Source organism: Galendromus occidentalis, unplaced genomic scaffold (assembly GCF_000255335.2).
Source record: "Galendromus occidentalis unplaced genomic scaffold, Mocc_1.1 scf7180000077501, whole genome shotgun sequence".
Lineage (NCBI taxonomy): Eukaryota > Metazoa > Arthropoda > Arachnida > Mesostigmata > Phytoseiidae > Galendromus > Galendromus occidentalis.
Window position 1 is genome coordinate 346,534 of NW_003805489.1, and position 8,326 is coordinate 354,859.

Below are 8,326 nucleotides of genomic sequence, written 5' to 3' on the forward strand. Positions count from 1 at the left end.
CCATCAATCGTATGACTATCGGAATTATCTGAAGGACTAGTCGCTCGATGGGAGGCTCTCTCGGCGAGGAGCTCTCAAGTGCTGGTCCGGCTCGCGTGAGTTGCTGCACCCGTAAAGTTGGTTCGGTGTGGCGTGTTTATAGCCAGTAGTCCGCCTGCCCTCTTCTCCATCTTGTGCTACCATAAATGTCGTACGTCCATAAAGGCTGTTGAGGCAGATACAATACTCATACGGCTGACCTGTTCCATACGCTCTTGATCCGCTGCTCGACAGTGTTATGGGCGGCGGCGGCGGTGGCGGCGAAGACGCCGACGAGCTCTCTCGTATCGCTTGACAAGGCATCTCAACCCGCTAATGGAATTAGATTCGTCTCTTTCGCCAAGGGACGCAGACCCGACGAGGGGGACCGCACCGCAGGACAGGGAAGAAGAGAGCCCGTCGCGCAGAACGAAGAGCACTCCGGAGTCGAGTCCTCGCAGAATATTCGACAAGGGATGATGGAAGACGAGGGATTAGCCGACAAGGCTTCGGAACTGAGGTGGCGTTCGGGAGCGGCTCGGAAAAATTTCCCCTCACAGTCTGGTCGGTACGTAGAGTACCTCTTCTGATCATGACTCTCTGAGCTGTGGAAGAGTTCCTCACGAGGGTGCTCATTGGTTCAACGCAGTCCGTTTACTTCTCTGAACGGTGATTTAAGCTCGTAAATGACTGCTTGCCCGAACTGACCCCTGGTCAAGCCAGCAAGATGGTGGCTACGGACGATTAAACTTGGAAGTGTACATGCAAACGGGCTACTCGCTCGCTCGCCCGCCCGCTTACTCGCTGTCTGCAGTCTCGACTAGCATTGCGAATGGCAGTTTGATTTCGTTCGATTCTCGCTAAATGTTGTCGTTCGTCCTTAACTGTCCCTCTCGCAACGAGGGGTGTTAAAGGGTCTCGTCGTCCAGAGCTCTCCTGCGATTTGCGCGAGCTAAATAGCCTGCTATCGAAGCGACCGATGAGCTGGTCAGTCAGTCATTCAGCCAACCAGCCAGTCAGTCAGTCAGTCAGTCGCGCACGCAGGCAGGCAGGAGACAGCAACCGGAGAAAGTCTGAGCTTATCTCGAGCACAGCTACAACTCGCAGATAGTGCTAAAGGCATAATATATCAGTCGGTCGGCTTAAAGTCGGCCACATGCAACAAGACTGAATGACTCACCACGAGCTGCAGAGCAATTTCTTAGGAGTTCACACAGGAGACGGGTGGTCGGTCGCTCGAGCTTGGGGCCAGATAGCGGAGGGTTTGATCGGGTCACGTTATGTCCGCAGATCAATTGCATCAAGGACATACATGTTCTTTCGAGTGGGAATTTCCCCGTGGACTGAGTTCCCCGTCGTATAGGCTAAGGAATAGGATCAACGCACGGCGATAATTTCTAGAAAAACTCATTAGTTCGGGAGTTCCATCATGAACGATCAGGAACGTCGTTTCTGACGCTCATACGGAAAGAACTCGAGCGGAGCTATGAAGGAAGGTTCCACGCGGAGGGATGAGGACTTGTAGCTGCCAGATACCCATCGAGTGCCGATGGTGAGTCTCAACCGGCCTAGCGGGGTCGTCCGCCGAGTATCCGTTCGCAAGAGGATCTTGCTGCAACACGAAACCATCACTGGGTTTCAAAGGGTGAATCTCCGGAACGATATCGAGGGATCTCTGTCGAACAAAGCATACAATGACCGCTAGAATACAGACATGAGGACTTTGACGACACATGAGTCAGAGGAACAATTGTTGGCCTGAGTACAAGGATTCCCTGTCGTTGTTCCATGGCCGAACAGATCGGCTCGTGCATTTTCGAGGGAAGTGTGGCATACCGGGGCCTGAGAAGGCAAAGAACTTCTTGCAGGCCTATATACCGCGACTGTCTGAGTAGTGCGTGGGTGTAACTATGCACACACTCCCCATTAGCCGTCGTGGGATAAGGGCACAACAAACTGCGGTCCCTGTAAAAAATCGGGCCCATGAGCTTGCGGCATAAGTCATTGAGGCTCATTACCGGGTTCTTCCGGGAAGTCTACACAGAAAGCGCCAGCCAACAGAATTCCTCGTGTATCTACAGGAAGGAGAAAAACTCCAAGGCTTTCGTAGGAGAACCAGGTAATGACAACGAGGAACAGCCTCCGCTCGACGACACGAACGTTGAGGGAAATACTTTGATCGTGGGAGACAAAAAAATGACCAGCGGAGCCTCACCGCAATTTCCACAATGTATGTAGGTTCGCCCCTATTCTTGTCCTCTTCTTCGATTCTAATAAGCCGACCAACGACAATCTTGAGACCGAAGCCTAATAGCCGGAGCAAACAGTAGATAATTCGCTTAACACAGCGAGCGGCAGCAAGGGAAGCAACTGCACCACCACCTTGCTCCAATTGAATTTTGGAGCTGGTTTTATCGTCTTTTCTCTTTTTTCGCCTCCGGTGTGTGCTTGCCCGTCCGCCTCGGTTCGCTTGTTCAGAGTGTGTCTCCCGGAGCGGGGACCGAGAGGAAAAAAGAAGGACCCGAAGAATTCTGCGTCTGTTTTTGAGCGAGCAAATTCGTCGGGTAAGAATTTCTTTGATCTTTGTCTGCTTCCAGTGGGCGATAGTCCATTTAGACGAGCAGTGAATTTGGACTGATTGCGAGCGAGGATAGCGCTCACCAACGAGATCAACCAGTCAGACCAGCCAAACAAGCAAGCAACCAACCAACCAACGAACGTGGGATGATCAGGAGAACGACGACGACGACGACGAAGAGGATTCGTTTGACAGGAGGAGAATGCGAGCAGCCGGAGGAAGCTGTTGCTTCAATGGAGCTTGTTCAACTTTGCTTCCATGAAGGGAATTTAAGGGCAGGCGAGCAGTTGCATGGGATTTAGTGTGCACGACTGACCCCGCTTAGCATCCTTGATTTAACAAGAGCCTCGTTGTGCCAGGAGCAGGGCGATTCGATACAAGCAGCAACAAACTTCATTGGGCTGGGTGTGTTTATACCTCTCAGTCGGTTTCGTCGAGTCGTCGTCCGCTTTTCTCGCGAATAGAAAACTCAGCACCAGAAGCTATCTCGGAACATTACGATAGATACGCTTCGAGCACGATCCCATGGCTCCCTGCACGTTTGGTGCCTACGTAGTCGGCGCAAGATCATTTCGATGAAGCACAAGCTTCCCGCGTCGGGACTGAGGATGAGGAGCACGAATGCGACAAGACAGCACTCGTAGAACGAATTGATAGATGGTCAGAGACCGATGGCGAAAGCTGTGCCGGAGGAACTTTTTAAGGGCAGTTGAAGTCAGGGAGATTCCACCTGGCAGAGGACACACCCCTAATGTTTCGTCGACGAGCATTCACTATTGTCAATTTAAGTAGCTACTAGAGAAAAATTCATTTGCTACCGATCCGCTGGTCGCGGTGCCACTTGAATTAAAACCTCCCAGGGGCGGAAAATCAAACTATGGGATACGAGGGGTGGTTCCAAGACTCGTTTGTCACCGGGATTGCCTCATCGGATCCCTGTGAGCCACAATATGGTGGCGGCCGCCGCCGCCGCCACCATCAGCGACGAGGGCTCCGCTCGGGGACGGGGAAGGTTTGCTATGTCCCTCAAAGTGATGGGGACTCGACGCTCGGATGGGACCCCGTGGGGGTGGGGAACGGCGGCGTATGCGGGGTATACATCGTAGTCGTCGTCGTAGTAGTAGTCATTCTACCCCGACTCTATCTGCAGCTCTCGTTGTTTCTCATCCTCGCTTCAAAAGAGAGGTCGTCATTCATTCGGGACAATTTAAGCACTGTTGGGTGCTACTGCCGGCTCGTGTCTCTCCAATGGATCCGATGTGGCCACTAAAACAAATTATCGACGGCCGAAATCGCTTCCGAAAGTTTGCCACCGCATGCTCCGACCGCGATGGGCTCGCTCAGAGTGCACGGGGTCCCAGTGCGAAGCTCACTCGGGTCCCCTGTTCGATATCGTGTGTGCTACTAGGGCAAGCGCATTTCTCGATCGGAGAAGGGTCAAACTCCATGAGGATTCCCGGCGTTCGCTTTTTCTCCCTGAGATTTAGTTTTCCTGGTCTTCCCTCGAGGTCTCCGCCTTCGTCCGGAAGCGATGATTTCGTGTGTGATCATTCCCACGGACAGTGGCCACTTTCGTGGAGACTTCCGCAACCGAGTCCAATTCTTATCGATAGGGCTTGTCTCCCGATGCCCCGTCGACGATAGCTTCTTCAAGTGATGGAATCTGCATTTCTATCGGAAGTTTGTTTTCGATCCGCTCCGAGATCGCATCTATCACACTCGGCTCAGGAAGTGTGCTGTGGCTTCGTGACTTTAATATGGAGATTTCCTTGCTCCTTCTGAGGCATGACAAGAGAAAAAATCCGATATATGTATCTCTCAACCACTATGTGGTGACTCGCGGTTGGTGCGAGTCATTCAATGCTTTTCAATGGGATAAAAGAGCTCCGCCGAGCTTCAGCAGCGTTCTTTCCAGGAGACTCTAGGTTCGGTCGCACCTTGATGCAGAGCCGTGAGTTTTCCGTAATACCGAATCGGGCGAAATGGTAAGTTGAGTTTTTGAGAGTTCTCCGAATTAACACAATATGCTCCCGCCATCCGGAGCCGATGCGTCGGAGTCGAGCCCAGAACCGTGACCAGCTGAGGGTAACGATATGGGTGCCGACAGATGTGCTTGGAGACCACAAGCATGATTCAATTTGCTGAATAGAACGAAGAAAACTTGAGAGAATGCGCCAATCTGGCAACTTCTTGCCGCAATCTATCCGTCTATATCGGAGGAGGAATGAGCAGGAGAGCTGTTGGGAGTCATAACTTTCTAACACATCGAAGTTACTTTGACGTCTGGATCCTGCGGGCCCTCCACTACGAATTGGGCCTCGTCGGAATTTTCTTGGATCCATGGAGCTGTTGCACGGTCATGAATGGCGGTTTCCAGGACCCTCGGGGTCCACTCTATTCTCTGGCAGGAATCCCACCCGGGCGGGGAAAAATCGTCCCCCGTTTTCCTACTTCGGACAAAACGTCGGAATCGGAATCTCCGGCCATTGAAGAGAATCCAGGCTTCAAGGGAAGCCGTACAGGAGACTTCCGAACTTTTCGGCAATCCGAGCCCCTATTGTTTGGAGTCATTAGGAGCCCCTCAAGGTTTTTCGGCTCACATCGGTTTCGTATCCATTCTCGAGTCGTCGAACGTAGACTATTGGAAAATAAACACTTTGTTTAGAAGGTTCCTCTATTACAGTGGGCAGAGTGCTTGTCTTACTCCCTGACTCGGGACAGGACTGCGAAAGACAGGTCTGTTGATTAGTAACTACCTAGTCTGCGGCGACAAGAGAGGGAGCGGGCTCGTTTCTTCGCTGAAGAAAAATCGTTGTGCCTCGTAGCCCGGGATATTTATTTGGGTCGGAGTTCGTCTGCATGGCACCCATCCATCTCCCAGTACGTTTCGAGCCGCGCTCTCTAAGGACTAGCCGAGTCTGGCCGCTCTCCGGTACCCGCAGAAGGAGAGAGCGCCCGTGCACCTGACCTGCTACGGATCCCGTTACAGCTGTTGTTGTAGTTGGCGACGAGTTGGTACTAATCGAACACGGGTCGTCTTTCGCTCCGCTAACAAATCACTCCCCGAGAATTTTTTTCTACAGAAGCCAGAACGAAATAGACCTCGACGTGCTCAACCGCTCTCTGATCGGTTCCGACGTCGGTCGAGAGCGTCGCTCCGATTTCTCGTCCCATTTCCGACGCCTACAACTAGACGAGCGAAGCCAAATCGACTCCGGGAAGGCAGGAATCGATTCCGTACTTTACGTAGCAGGAATTCACGGAGCATAACCCAGAGGTGCCGATGATAAGTTCGTTCGGAAACTCGCAGCTGGTATCGTCAGATAGGCGGAAGAAAATTACAGAAGCGGACCCAGTTGATTCAGTCAATGTCACATCCAATTGACGTGCTGATAAAGCGTATCAGACGAGAAAACGACAGATTTCATGAACAGTGGAGGAAACGCTATCTGTCGAAGTCCATTTGAGACGCAGGCAGTCGCCACATGTGAGCGGAGCACCGATTCCTTTCAGCGACTCAATCCGAAAGACAAAGCTTGATACCAGCGCACGGTTAATTGACGAAGACCGTCGAAAGAGGATAACAGGAAACATTTGTCGAGACTTGATGTGTCAGGGAACCGAAACACCCGGGCTCCTCGTTTACAGCTCGGGGACGCTCTTCTAGCTTAGAAACCATTAGTCGCGCTATGGAAACCGCGTAGAATCTACGAGTGTCACACACATAAAGATCACGACGCGGCGTTGTCAGAACATGCCGAAATGACACCGAAGCTTTGGTAAACATCTTTCGAGAGGATTTCCACCTCGTCAACGCGAGTTAGTACGTCATTGGCCATTGGCTTCTCCGCTTCGCATTGTCAGGAATATCGATCCGGTACGTAGATCGTCCCGAGTAGTCGCCGATCAATCGATGAACTCAAGTTCTCGGGCATGATGCCGTGACGCTGCGACCCCTGGGCTCACCCCGCGGAACTCCCGAAGCTCGACGAGTTTTGACCATTGAAGAGAAATCGGCGTTCCGCGGGCTCGCAAGGATGCTCAACATTTCGTAGGAAAATCATTATAGATATACATATTACAGGACTTCATATGGACTGCAGATAATTGGATTATTTCGACGTCGTATCGAGAAGCCCCAACGATGAGTGTCTCGTTCGGATACTTCCACGCGGTCTTCCCTCGGAGAGCGGGACAGAGCGAGAACACCCAAAGGGATTTCGCCCGAGTCCACAAGGGACCGTAGAGCCCTGAGGTTGAAAAGACAGCGTCGATTGCTTCGTCTAGTGTAATGACGAACGTTCAGTAAGAAGAGTTTGAGCTGTCCGGACGACATGCTGTACGCTCTGGCTGTCTCTTGTGGCGACTCCACCCGTGCAGTTGACAGCTCGTATCCTAGCTTCTGTTTCCGCGTGGTTGAGACCCCCGTGGTTGCGACATTCTCGTGACTTCTATCTGACAGTCAGAGTAAGCACGCTTCGACAGAGCTGCAACAGCAGCAGATCGACAGACAGAGGGTCAGACCGCTGAGCGAGCGAGTATTCTGGCCGACGACAGTCTCAACTTCCGGAACCTTGAAGTTGAGGCGTCGGCTGCTTCGAGAGCAGTCCATTCGGAGGGTCTCGGAGCGGAGACGCTTGACTGAGTTCTCGCAGTTGATCGCCCGGTTGTTTGTCGGATACATTTCAAACGCAACCACACACACCTAGACGGAGACACGTTCCAAGCACACATTTGGTCGACACCTCTTAGAACAAGTCCAAACAATCGATTACATTGTATTTCCTAGAGCTGCATTCGTTCCGATTCTTCAATGTCGCATGGGAAGAGAGCTGTCAAGGTGAGCATATCCGAGTAGGGGAGCTAGAGACTAGAGATTATCTCGGACTAGGGTGGGACATCTCGAAAAAATTCGAGCTGTATCCGATTCGGTTCTCTATCCGAGACGAGCCAGCTTCCTGATGGAGCACCTGTCGACAACGTCAGACGGGAGAAGTTCGTCGAAGTCATAGCCTTCATTCAACGGAAGAGTTGAGTGAGTTCTCTGAGCGACCTTGACGTAGACGACCTTTGCTCTTTCGAATGATCTGTGTGCGATGAGCTTTCAACCTTCAAACTCGACACGGAAACGTACATGCCCGTCTGAATTTACGGTCCAACGGAAGGATCTGCCGAATCCCCCTCCCTTCCCTCCAAGAAGAGACGGGGGGAACCGACGTTCAGAGACCGACTTGCGAACACGAAGCAGGCACGACGGCGGGCGGTTTTTGTCGACCTCCCCAGAGCGTTAATTAGACTGCTCCATGTGTTTAACGTTCTCGTGGTGCTCACGCTGCGGCAGCGGCAGACGACTTCGGCGGCGACGACGACGACCGTGGCGACGACCGTGTTCATCCCCTAAACATCCTCCTAAGCAAATAGTCTAACTGAACTTCGAGAAGAAGAAGAAAACAGATATAGTGATGATCGCTGCCCGTAGCGGGGGGTCCGCCAGATTGACGCCGAGTGCCTGCTTGACTGCTTTCAACATCATCATGCTGTCCCTACAAGCGGAGAAACGAACGGACCTCACATCGAAGTCAACACGGATCTCTCATTAGTATTGGACATTGGACAAACAGAAAGATCGTCTAAAAAATTCACTTCTTGCCCACCCGCCTACTCCACGGCTGTCTTGATTCATTCGATCGATTCTGATGACGCGAATTGGAGCGCATTCGCCGAGGTGCT